Raw genomic sequence first — 13133 nt, forward strand, 5'->3', positions numbered from 1 at the left:
TTTTATTTTATACATATTGTCGGAACATTAATCACGTGACGTAGTCACGGGACTACGAAGCGAGACTAACTGTCTGACCTTGGAGCAACCCCTTTCTTCTAGACAACAATCAACTACCAACTTTAATACCGCATACGTACCACTACGAGTGATATTCGTGCATGTTGATAAAGCGAGTATACCGATACTAATTAGTAGACGTATAGATTAGGAAATACGTAATAGCAAAGCTTAAAACCATATATTGGCTTAACTACTAACGCGTTAGATCGCAGAGCTATCGCCCTATTTTAGTTAAAGGAGAAAACTACGTTACCCTTAAAGCTTAAAACCACGTATTAGCTTAACTGCTAACGCGTTAGATCGCCTAGAGAACTGTATTTTTACTTAGAGAGAGCTACGTTATCCTTAAAGCTTAAGACTATATATTAGCTCGCTGATGCGTTAGATTGCCTAGAGGACCCTTAAAGCTTAAAACCACGTATTAACTTAACTGTTAACGCGTTAGATCGCCTAAAGGACCGTATCTTTACTAAGAATCGTCTATAGTGTCTAAGAACTATAGATTTGTTAATAGGACACGTATATACCTTCACACTCTTACTTTAATACTTAAACGACGACCTACCCTTATACCTACCCTTATACCTACAACTATGGTATAAATAGAGGAAGAATGGGCCGTAATGGCCAGTAAATATGGATACGGAATTAATGTAGATGAGGCTACAAAGGACGAACTAGTAGAGTTTGTATAGATGACGATATACCTAACATAAGACCTTACGGATAATAACTTATGGACCATCTTTTAAGAGCAGTTTAAAGGGTTTATAGTAGAGAACTTTAAGAAGATATGTATAGATACTAGATCTAAGCTGTAAAAACATCTCCTTAAAGGAGGTATATATGTAGGCAAACCTAGTAATAGAGTTACTATATCCAAACTGTTATTTAAAGTTGTATAATAAGAAGAGCTATATTAATGGATAGATAAGGAGATCGTAGTAACTATTAAGGAGTTGGCAGAACTACTAGCTATAAGAGTACTGCGAAATAGGTTAAACCACACTTATAACGGTCTATTAGCTTAGCGTATAGATATAGTTGTAATACCACCTAGGTCTGGTACGTAAATACCCGTATTTATACCTTTAGCCTCACTACTAACTGCTCCGCTAATTCTACCAGCTACTCCAATTGCTACACTACTAGCTACTCCAATTGCTACCCCCGCTACCCCTATTACCCCTCTTAGTCCTTAATCCCCTAATTATAAATAAATCCACGCTCTTATTAACTAACTGCTATGGCTAAAAGAACAGCAACTATAGCAGCTATAGCAGCCGCAGTAACCGTAGTAGCTATATATATATATACCACCTAAACTAGCTATGCCTAGTATAGAGCAAGGACCTAGATAAGGACCTAGATACAGTAAAGAGGTGGCTATAATTATAAAGATCTACACAGACGACCAAAAGTATGATGGAGTTAGTAATAGCTTTAACTTTAAGTTAACTATCTTTTATAATATCTGCAAGAGATCTAGCTTGCTACTAGAAGGCTACATAGTAGCATTCCCTAGCATGCTAAAAGGGCTTACTTAGGACCACTACTATAACAGCAATCTTAAGTTAAGACCTTTTACTAAAGCCTGTAACTATATATGACAGTTCTTTAAAGGGCTAAAATACTACCGTAAGAACCTTATGGAGTAGAACAGCATAACCCTTTAAGAAGTTATAGACGAGAACCCTAATAAGTTAATCTATTAGAACTTCTAACTACTTATAGATAAACTGCTAAAGTAATATTATAAACTATACCTAGACTTTTGTATAAACCGCATTCTTATAAATAAGTTGGTTACCGCTTACTAGGGAGTACTAGTATGCCGTATTACTGTCTCCAACCCCTTAGAAAACCTTTCTTAGTTAATTAATAAGCTATAATCCTCTATTATTACATAGGAAAAAGAACACCCCTTATAGGCCTTAATAAGACTGTCTCACTAAGCCTTTTTTATGGATTAACGCTACTATTAAAACAACTAAAGTTGAGACCGAAACACCAATTGCTATAGCAGCAATCGCTCTCGTAGAACCAATGGCAGACTAAAGGCCAAGTACTACGTCTGTAAGAAGGAGGACTACCGTTTATAAAAATATATAGAGGAGGAGCGCAATTGGTCCAGAGATGACTATAAGAGACGCTTTATTGATATTAAGGGCCGTAATAAGGGTAACTTTAACAACCACTTTAAGCAATATATCGCTGCTTGTAAAAGAGATAAAGATAATAATTTAGACTTTAAAGCCTATATATAAGACGCTAACAACTCTAGGAGCGATGCTGGAGAACCTGACGATAGTTCTACCTATATTACTACCTTTAGAACACTTATTACGGAGGAAGCAACCTCTATAAGCGTAGAGCTAGCTAATAAGGCTTATATACACCTGCTTATAGCTTTAGAACTTACCACGGAGTCTACCACGGAACCTTATACGGAGACTAACCCATTTACCTACAGTACGGCTACAGCTATAGCGTCACGATACACCTTAACGGTCTTTATAGGAATTATAATTAATACGGGTGCTTTACGCAAGTCTATAGCTGGCTATAGTTAATTCTAAGCTCTATAGGCCGTAGATAAGTCTGTAAGTCTTAACACGTTAACTAAGGGCTAAGTAACTATCTAATTTGGGATCGGAGCCTCTACGTCTATTGAAACTATAGACGTTAACAGCCCTATAGGTAAGGTATAATTCCACATCGTTAAAGCAGATACTTCTTTCCTACTTTGCTTAGCAGATATGGATAAACTCTATATTAAATACGATAACCTAAAAGACGTCATTATTACTCGCACTAAAAAGGTGCTAGTAGTTAGACGATTTGGCCACCTATTTCTCCTATAGAGCTTCTCCCTACAGTCTTATTTGGTCAAGTCTTTTAATATAAACCCTTACTACTTAACTGACGTAGAACTACGACGTCTACACCGTTGATTTAGTTACCCGTTAGTTAATAAACTGCAAAAGCTTCTTAATAAGGCTGGCCACGGCCACGACACTAATAGATCTGTTATTGAAGAACTAACTAGACTCTGCCACTACTGCTAGAAGTTTAGCAGACCCCTAGGTAGATTTCGCTTCACCTTATAAGATAACGTTAATTTTAATTATAATATTATCGTTAACATTATATATATTAGCGGCTCCCCCCTACTATATGTAGTTGACGAAGCAACTCAATTTTAAGCTAGTAGATAGCTATAAGATATTAGCGCTAAGCACACTTAGGACGTTCTTTAAATGTACTAGATTAATAGCTATTTAGGACTACCAGACTTAATCACTATAGACGCTAGAAAGAACTTTATTAGTAAGGAGTTTAAGCACTATATAGCTACTATAGGAGTAACTATAAAGTTGGTTCTAGTCGAATTATATAATTCCATTAGAATGGTAGAACGCTACTACGGCCCGCTACAATAAGCCTACCAAATCATTACAACTGAAATCCCTAAAATTAGTAAGAAGATGGCCCTATAAATGGCCTTTAAAGCCATTAATAATACGGCCGGCCTAGAAGGCCTAGTCCCTACACTCTTAGTCTTTAGAGCCTACCCCTAAATGGTTAAATTGGATGCACTATTACCTTCAGTTATATAACAAGCTGCGGCTATTAAGAAAGCAATGGTGGAAATCTAGAAGCTATAAGCTAAATAACAGATCGCTAACGCTCTTAATATGCGAAATGGACCATAAACCGACGCTATTTACGGCCTTCCACCTAGTTTGCCTGTCTTAGTCTAGAGAGAAGGCAATACTAGCTAAAGTGGTTATTGGGACGGACTATATATACTACTTACCATTAACGGCAAGACCTATACCGTAAAGCTATTAAATAGGCCTATAACCTTCCGCTCTACGGTTGTAAAACCTTACTTACTAGACCTATAAGACCCAGTTAAACTATAAGAGTCTGCTAAATTAGATAAACTAGTACCTTTACTAGCCAAACCTTAATCGTTACCTAAGGCTAAGCCATAGCTACCGCCAAAGCGAGGTAGAGGTTGCCCCCGTAAATACCTATTACTTATAGCTGTTATAGATACAACTATTACGGATGCTATAATAGATATAGACGCTTTTACAGGTAATATTGCGGATATTATGGGTATTATAGATATCGCTATCTACTTATAGGACAATAATACCGCAGATACGGCTAGCACTACTATTTACTTATAGAACGATAGCAATACCTAATTTAGCGCTTCACGACAAAAGGAGGTCATAGGCCTACTTAAGAAAGGCGTCTTTAAGATTATTAAACTACACAATATACCAAAGGGGGTTAGACTCTTTAATTTACGGTTTATTAATAAGATTAAGAATAAGGGAACTAATAAAGCCTTTAAGAAATCATAACTCGTTGTATAGGCCTATAATGACTTAGAGAAAGAGCTAGTCCTTACTTAGTCACCAATAATTTAACGAGTTAGCCAGCGGCTAATTCTCTGTATCGCTGCTATGCTACCGCAGACATAACTCTACCTCTAAGACATCTTATAAGCCTACGTCTAGTCTACTACGAACCTAAACCGCGAGTTCTATATATAACCACCACACAAGCTAAATAAACAATTGGGAATTAATACGGACTCCATTCTAAAGGTTATAAAGCCACTTTATAGAGTACCTAAAGCTAAAAACTACTAATTTAAGACCTACTATTTACACTACGTTAATTAGCTGCAAATGGACCAGTCTACGTACAACCCTTACTTACTCTACAGCGATAAGCCTTTTAGAATTGTCGGCCTATAAACTAACAATACACTATTCCTTGCAGATAATACCTTTATAGAGGCTAAATAAAGCGAACTATATAAGGCCAAATTTATGGCTAAGAAGTAAGAGTAATTAACCGCTAATATACCAATTAAGTTTAACGGAGGACTTATTTAATTAATATAAGACAGGAGTATTACGCTAACGCAAAAGCGCTAGTGTAAGAACCTTAGTATAGTTAACACTACGCTAGTAGATAGTACTAGCTCTAGAGGAGTTACGCGTGGCCTATTTACGCTAAAGAACTAGTATATCGCTTAACGCGCCAGAGGAGCCTATATCGCCTTAGTCTATTAGCTAAAGGCCTTATTTAACCTATCCTTTACTACCTAGGTAATTAACCTAGTTAAAGATAATATAAAGAGTCTTAATAAGCGATTAAGCTGGTAGATTAAGAACGTAAATAGAGGCCTAAAGTTCGTTAAGCTAGACGTTAATACCTTATAACTTCTGGTATTTACGGACGCTTCCTTCGCCAACAATAAGGACTTATTTTCGCAAATTGGCTACGTACTTATACTAGCAGACACGTGACGTAGTCACGGGACTACGAAGCGAGACTAACTGTCTGACCTTGGAGCAACCCCTTTCTTCTAAACAATAATTAACTACCAACTTCAACACCGCATACGTACCACTACGAGTGATATTCGTGCATGTTGATAAAGCGAGTATACCGACATATATATATTAAATTTTTTAAATTTTTTTAAGATCTTTTAATTTTATATAAAATTTAATAATAAAAAATTAAAAAATTAAGTTTTTTTAATTTATATAACTATTATATAATAAATTAAACCATTTATAATATAAAAAACTCTATAATTATATAATATATAAGAAAAGTCAAAAATAAAAGGTTAAAAATTAGATAAAAATATAAAAACGTAATATCTAATATAATTATAAACTAAATTATATTTTTTATAACTTATTATAGCTATAGTAAAGCATATTAAAATGTAATATTATAATATTATGGCTTTGGTTTTTACTTAAATATAATCTATTTAAATATATAGTTAATAAAGTCAATAAATATTTAAAAAAAACTTACCTATGTAATAATTATATATAAAAAATATTTTATAGCTATATAATACGTCTATTAATTTTATTATTAACAATTTAAGTTTCTATTAAAAACGCACTTTTTTAACCTTATTTTTAATATAAATATTTTTTAATATTATATATTTTTATTAGATAAAACTATAGTCATAGTATTTGATAAGCCATATTAAAATTTTTATAAAGTTATATTAAAAGGTCATTAAGTTATAGGTAGTAGAAAAAGGTGTATTTAGGTAGATTTTGGTGAGGAAAACCGTGCACGAGCTGGTACCGTGCACGAGCCGGCCTCGACTTCTACGGTATATAACCTAGCAAGAAACTTAGAAAATTACGATATATTTACTACTTCTTTTTACAAGGCCCTTGTCTTACTATAATTCCGTTAGCCTTATTATAGGCCCTTATAACTTTGTATATATTTATCTCTTTATACTTCTAGGCCTTAATTACCTTATTAGCAGCCTTTTTCTTAAGCTTCTCTAGCTTCTTTTATATACCTTACAATACTAAGAGTTTAGAATTCTCTATAGTATTGCGCCTATCTTATATATAAAGTATACCTCCCATATAAAGCGACTGCTAAGCGTCCTTTTGCATATCCTTACGCTTCTGCGCTACTATAGTGGTATATAATAAGTCTCTATATATAGCCTTAGCTATAACCGCAATTACTAGGCTATTATATATAAACTTTTTATGCAGAATATACCATGTATCCTTGTCCTCCTTCTAATCTAGTAAATTAGCTAGTACTATAAGTATATACGTATAAGTTAGTGCCTCTAAAGGGTAATTATCTATAGAACCCGTATCTATAGACGTTGTTACTTATAGTAATAGCTTTTAAATTTGGCTAAGCATAATAGTAGGATTAAAAGAAATTAGCCCTAATTTCGCCTAGACGCTTAGGACTATACTTTTCTTAAATATATTAAAGCGAACTTTATATAGAGCTTGTAGAAACTCTATCTTATTAAAATCTATATAACTATTTTAAAAGGCCCTAGCCATAGCTTGCCTATAATAGCACTTATATAGCTAAAAAACTATAATATTAGGAGGTTAATAGATATGCGTTATATGCGGAATTATAGTAAATAGGATAATTAGGTAATCGTTATAAAACTATATAAATTGCCTAGTAAAATGGCTAGTATAGCTATTTAGGATAAGGAGTTGATTTTTGCTAATTTAGCGCTTTTTAGACCACTTTTTAAAGTAAATAGCCTACTCTAATAGTAGCTGGTTATTAGTATATATAGTATCGCTTACTACTAGTAAGTAATTACCTAGCGGCTCGTCTATTTATATATACTAGCGCTTCTATATAGTTTTACCTCCTAGGATAATAAGTAGAGGCCCTATAACTCTATTACTAGAAATTACCTCTATAACTATAGCTAATTCGTAGCTAGTATCCTTTATAGTAGTAATTTAAAAAGCCTTTAAAGCTATAATTACCTTCTCTTTCTTACCTACGCCTAGGCGTATACCTATTTTATTATAATTATATATATCTCCTACTATAATTTCATAAAGCCCTACTATGTAATTATAGCCCTTATACTAGCGCGATAGCGCTATTAGGTCTTTTACTGCCTATCTTTTCAGCTTTTTAAGATTCTTAGTATATAGGCTAAATTTAGGATAGCGCTTAAGGAATTTATTAGTCTAATAGCTACTATAAAGTGGTAGTTCTTCTAGGCCGGTATAACGTAATTTAAGTATATAATTACACTCCTACTTAAGCTCCTAGACTATCGCACGCGTTCTAAGTATATTATAGTAATATAGCTATATTAAAAGGCCCTTATTCTTATATAGAGTAAATATTAGGTTATAAGCTAATAGTCTAGGCTATATAGGGAGTCCATTAACGCGATTCTTAACGCGGTTATATTTGGCATGGAAATAGCGCATAGTAGTGTGGGAGGGTACGACCTCTCTAAGATAGGAAAGTCTCAGTGCTATCTGTCAGTCGGTCGGTCAGTCTGTTGGTCAGTCACCATCAGTCAGAATTAAGCAGTAAGAAGAGAAAGAAAAGAGTGTATTATAGGAAAATTGGGTGTCTGTCGGTGTCGCCCGAGTTGTTGAAGACTCTAAAGGCTTTAGACCGATCTATATAACTTGTGGAAGGCCTAGGCTCTCCCGAAGCTATACCTAATCTAGATATTAAATCCTAGGGCCAAATCACACCACTATATACCTCCCCTACCTAAGTCGTTATCCCCTAACGACTTCTAAAACTCTAAAACTCCTTATCTTTGAAATAAAGGCGCGGTAGGTAATTATATGCGTTCCTTGCCCTTACCACAAACCTGAGATGGTAAGTAAGGAGACTCCGTTCTGGTTAAATAAGACCGCTTGCGTCCGCCTAGCGGGGCAGCACGAGAGGCATTAAACTAGCGGCTCTTAGACGATGTAGCTCTTTCGCGTCCTTCCATTTACTTAATTCTGTCCCATAGTTCTTTAGGCAGCTCCGCATAACTCTATCCTTCTACAACAACCGGGGGCACTCTGCTTAGGTCTACTGCAATAGTTAAAGGATCGATTCCATTGTTAATGTAGTAGAAGTACGAGCGGCTATTAAAGCGCTCTATTTCGGTTGCACGTATAAGCTAAAACACATCCTTATAGTTTTTAACAGCCCTAAGACGGTAGAAATGCATCTATTTCCTAACTTTATTCCTATTACTATTAAGAAGAAGGTTATAATCTTAAATTACCGCTAGAGAATCCTATTACCGTCTACCTAGAAAAGCGTTAGATAAGGCGCTGGTAGCTATAAGTTCAACTATAATAGGGAAGCGGTATAGGATTACGCCGTAAAGATTAGCATATCTAGATAGCGTATGGGGCGGCACTTTTAAGTCTTAGTATATATCTACTAGCTCTACCTAGGTTCCTCCTTCCGTAACCTTAAGGTTATTATAATCGTCCTAAATACTAATAAACTATAGTAGTATTATTCGCTAGGTCCTAGTTAAAGGTCCTTTTACTCTATAAGGAAGGTAAGGCATAGTTATACGTATATCTCCTTTCTTATATAGCTAAGCTACCTAGTCGGTCGCATATTTCTCTACATCCTTAACGGTCTAGTTATAGTCTAAGATTTTATGCATAAATCCGTCACCCTTAGTTAATCCTCGCGCTTTAAATCTGCCTACTATAATTTTAAGTAATAATATATACCGGATAGGATAATTGTATAGTTATCCTTAGTCTTATTATCTAGAGAAACGCTTTCTTAAATTATATTAGTATTACGTCTACTTTTAAGAAGCAAGGGAATATTAACGTTAATATGGCGGAACATCGGGAAAATATAGTACCCTTTCAATGGCCTCAATGGCTGGTGGTTGACGCAATTGGCGCGCAGTTGAGGTCATTTGGCAACTCGACCGACTAGCCTATGTTATGTTTTTTTAACACGCAGCCTACGCGTAGCCTGCGCGCAACCTACGCGCAACCTGCCAGTAATCTACGTATTTGGTAACTATAATTATATTTACCTCTTTTATACTAATAGCATATTTTAAATAAATAAAAGCTACTTTAAAGCTATTTATAAGGCTAGCAAAATAAATATTATTATTTTAGATAATTTAATATAATATAGCGATGGTTCTCTTTTACCTATCTACCTATTAACTTACCTACCTACCTACATTGCCTACCTATCTACATTGCCTACCTATCTATATCGCCTACCTATCTATATCTACTTACCTATCTATATCTGCTTACCTATCTATATTTACTTACCTATTTATATTTACCTACCTATCTATATTACCTACCTATCTGCATCGCCTACCTATCTATATCTACTTACCTATCTACATCTACTTACCTATCTATATCTACCTACCTATCTGCATCTACCTACCCATTAGTATCTCCTTGTTTATACCTACCTATCTATACTACCTTAATTTAATTAATTAATCGAATCGTTTATAGTATTCGCTAGCTAGTCGTTATTATCTAGCTCTAGCGATAGTTATCTAGTTCTAGCGATAGTCGTCTAACTCTAGAGATAATTATCTAGTTCTAGTAACGGTTGTCTGGTTCTAGCGATGGTTGTCTAGCTCTAGCAATAGTTGTCTAGTTTTAGCAATAGTCGTCTAACTCTAAAGACGGTTGTCTAGTTCTAGCGACGGTCGTCTAGTTTTAGTAACGGTTGTCTAGTTCTAGTAACGGTTATCTAGTTCTAGCGACGGTTGTCTGGTTCTAGCGACAGTTGTCTAGCTTTAGCGATAGTCGTCTAGTTTTGGCGACAATCGTCTAGTTCTGGCGACGGTCATCTGGTTCTAGCGACGGTTGTCTAGTTCTAGCGACGGTCGTCTGGTTCTAGCGACGGTTGTCTGGTTTTAGTAATAGTTATCTAGCTCTGGCGATAGTCGTCTGGCTCTAATAACGGTCGTCTAGTTCTAGCGACGGTCGTCTAGCTCTGGCGACGGTTGTCTGGTTTTGGTAACGGTTGTCTGGTTCTAGTAACGATTGTCTAGTTCTGGCGACGGTTATCTAGTTCTAGCGATAGTTATCTAGTTCTAGCAACGGTCCTCTGCTAGCTGCCGTTCTAGTGCCTCCCTAGGTAGGGAGGATGTAAGGAAGGAANGAAGGGTAAAAAATAAGGCGGCTATATAGGCAGAGACACGTGTAGACGCTATTGGGAATATAGCAGGGACCCGATATAGAGCTTCGTGTAGAGCCTCTGTACGCAGAGCTTTACGCAGAGCTTCGCGCAGAGCCTTATGCAGAGCCTCTGTACGTAGAGCTTCGTATAGAGCTTTGTGTAGAGCTTCGTGTAGAGCCTCCGTATGCAGAGCTTCGCGTAGAGCCTCGTGCAGAGCTTCGTGTAGAGCCTCCGTACGCAGAGCTTCGCGCAGAGCCTCGTGCAGAGCTTCGTGCAGAGCTTCGTGCAGAGCCTCCGTACGCAGAGCCTCGCGCAGAGCCTCGTGCAGAGCCTCTGTACGTAGAGCTTCGTGCAGAGCTTCGTGCAGAGCTTCGTGCAGAGCTTCGTGCAGAGCTTCGTGCAGAGCCTCTATGCGCAGAGCTTCGTGTAGAGCTTCGTGTAGAGCCTCGGTGCAGAGCCTTGTGCAGAGCCTCTAAGTAATAAGACTATATAAGATTGTATAAGATTATATTAGATAATATATAATAGTTAAATATATAGTATATAACTTTACCTTAATTACATGTTAAGAAATATATAGTTACCTTTTAAAGTTGCTAAGTAGGTTAACTGCGTATTATTTAACTTTTAAATATATTAAGTTAGTTAATTGCGTATTAATTACGTATTAAGTTAGTTAAATTACGTATTAAGTTAGTTAATTGCGTATTAAGTTAGTTAAATTTACGTATTAAGTTAGTTAATTACATATTAAGTTAGTTAAATTGCGTGTTAAGTTAGTTAATTGCGTATTAAGTTGGTTAAATTGCGTGTTAAGTTAGTTAAATGCGTGTTAAGTTAGTTAATTGCGTGTCGAGTTGGTTAAATTGTATATTAATTACGCGAAACGCGAAAATCAAAGTCTACTTAAATCTCATCCTGCGAATATTTTCCCGATGAACGCTGTAGAGTCTCCTTTAGCCGCGAATTTTGTATAATAAGGGTAAGAAATAAGTCGCTATTAACTATTAGGCCTAAGAGCATAATAGAGACGATAATACTAAAGATCCTATCTTATTAGCTATTAGTAAAGACCGTAGACTATTATTTTTAACTAGTTATAATTTAGCTGCCTATTAATTAAACGCTAATAATAACGGTATATACGCATTTCCTTATTAATTATTATTAAGATACTAGAATCCCACTACCATCTAAATACGTTTAAAATTACGAATTCTTCTCACTACTATATTTCTTAGTTTTTTAGTAATATCATTCGATTAAGCAAAGCCTCTCTATTATAGGAAAACCTTAGCGCTAAGTTATAAATAAACTTATATAGTTTTAAGGAATTAAACGGAACTAGAGGTCTATAAGCCTTTCTAAACTAAGAGTATATAATAGGATTAGTTTTTATAGTGCCGAGGTAGTTATAAGCGTAATATATTAAACGGAGTCTATAATACAGTGCGGTATAGTTTAAACCTTTTATTGCTAAACCTATACGTCCTCCTATTGCTTAAGTATATATCTAGCAAACCTTATATATCTTTAGATTAGAACTAGCTGCTCTATACTAGCTGCGTAAAAGCTTTATAGCCTCTATTAGTTTAATTTTAGTAGTTTAATTTAGAGATACCTTAAGATACGCTAGTATATTATCCTTATAGTCGCATCCTTATTTTATATAAAGTACCGCTATAGTATCTACAGCCTCCTTAATATACTCCATATTATCTCCCAGCTTAATAATATTCTTATTAAATATTAATTCTACTCTTAGCCCTCCTACTTCCGGGTAAGTAATCGTTAGCCCCCTGTTTAGATTCTTTTTTAATAAAGATACTAGTAGCCACGGGGGCGAGCTAACAGGCATTCTAGCTGCGAGAATGCTCTTATTTATAGATAATAAAGGCGAGTTAACTAATATAGGCGATCCTTATTAGGACGGACTTGGTATAATACTAACGCCTCCTCCTTAAACAGGTGTTAATAGCTAAAAGGCTAAGGGATTTATTACGTTAGAAGTATACTATAAATATATTTATAGTATAAGAGCTAAGCTCTCTCCTACTTATCTAATTTTAATATTAATAACCTCTAGTCCCACAGTAGTTAGTCTCCTACTTTTTAGCGGTAGGTCCTTATTTAGAATAAGGAAGCTAGTTAAGTGTCTTCCTAAACTATACTTATTTACTACCTAGTTTAATATTGCCCTTCCTAACATCTTAAATGCGAGCGTAAAATTAGTTAGCTGTAGTTAAGTAGTGTTCTTAATGCCACGTTCTAGATATTCGAGCCTATTAATTAGAGCTTTATTAACTCTTACTATGACTTTAGGAAGTGGGTATATTGCGAGCTTTTAGATGGCGGAGAGGAAGTTATAGGAGACTATGTATTTTAGTAGTCCGTTAAGAATATCTTATCTTTAGGCCTTTTAGATAGTTTCTCTAGCTTTATTATATCGGTTTCTTTAATCTTTAGCTATTTTACTAACGTTAGAGATATCCTTAAAGATTAATATAAATGCGTCCTTTCCTAGAGATACTTATAGTCCGTTATCTTAG

The sequence above is a fragment of the Cenococcum geophilum genome, assembly GCF_001692895.1.
Source record: "Cenococcum geophilum 1.58 unplaced genomic scaffold K441scaffold_21, whole genome shotgun sequence".
Classification (NCBI taxonomy): Eukaryota; Fungi; Ascomycota; class Dothideomycetes; order Gloniales; family Gloniaceae; genus Cenococcum; species Cenococcum geophilum.